Source organism: Penaeus monodon, chromosome 32 (assembly GCF_015228065.2).
Source record: "Penaeus monodon isolate SGIC_2016 chromosome 32, NSTDA_Pmon_1, whole genome shotgun sequence".
Classification (NCBI taxonomy): Eukaryota; Metazoa; Arthropoda; class Malacostraca; order Decapoda; family Penaeidae; genus Penaeus; species Penaeus monodon.
In genome coordinates this window covers 6,970,932-6,971,803 of record NC_051417.1, presented here as the reverse complement: position 1 = coordinate 6,971,803, position 872 = coordinate 6,970,932, and the positions used below count along the sequence as shown (strand labels likewise).

General features: G+C 37.2%; 1 protein-coding gene across 1 annotated transcript in view; it reads right to left on the bottom strand.

Annotated features, from left to right (window-relative positions):
- The window catches only part of LOC119593528 (protein wech-like), a gene marked incomplete at its 5' end in the record, with an annotated part of 3,913 nt that overhangs the window by 783 nt on the left and 2,258 nt on the right, over positions 1-872 (bottom strand).

The window sequence follows — 872 nt, the reverse complement described above, 5'->3', positions numbered from 1 at the left end:
TTTAAAGGGAAAAAACATGAAGGCAAGGAAAAAATCCTAGACAAACTTTGATACCCATCTCAAAAAAAATGAAACATTGAAATTGAACAGATTATGACATGCCATGGATACTTCACAGGCAAAAAAATCTGTAAAAGGGAGGAAAAAAAAAAAAGTAACAACATCATCTAGCTTCTCTGCTTCAGATTCTATAGCTTACTATAGATTCCCTATACGCCTCTTTGTTTTGTAGTTTTGTCAAATACTGGTAAACCCTTTATATGTAAGGGTGTAAAAGGGAAATGCCTTTCTTCCTTTTCCTAGTCTTCTACCTTGCCTCCTTCATGAAGCACCCTTTTCCTGCTTGCATTTTTTCTTCTCTCTTAGACTATCTCTGCATTGGTCTTACTGTCTGAAAGGAAGCCTACATCTGTAGAAGCCTCTATCTGTAATGTAAACTACCCTCCCTAGTGCCACATAGATCCTCAATAAAGCCTACATCTGTAGATTCCTCTATCTGTAATGTAAACTACCCTCCCTAGTGCCACATAGATCCTCAATACATAGAGTTTGTGCAGCAACTCTGTTTTTTACTGATCCCCACAGCATATCATATATGCATTGACCAGTCAAATTTGCTTAATAAACATGGGGAAGATCAGTTCTTCTGCCATATCAATGTGAGTAATTATGACTTATGGGAAGAACATTTTCACAATGCTTTGTATGTTATGAAACTACATCTCGCATCTGATAAGTATGCTTCAGAACACTGGGACGTTTATAATCTGGAGGATGCCAAAAGGACAAAGTAAAGTTATTCAACACTCTTTTCCTTCTTTAACCCTCTTCTTTTCACCTTATTTTGTCCACTTCCTTCATTTCCTTGGCCC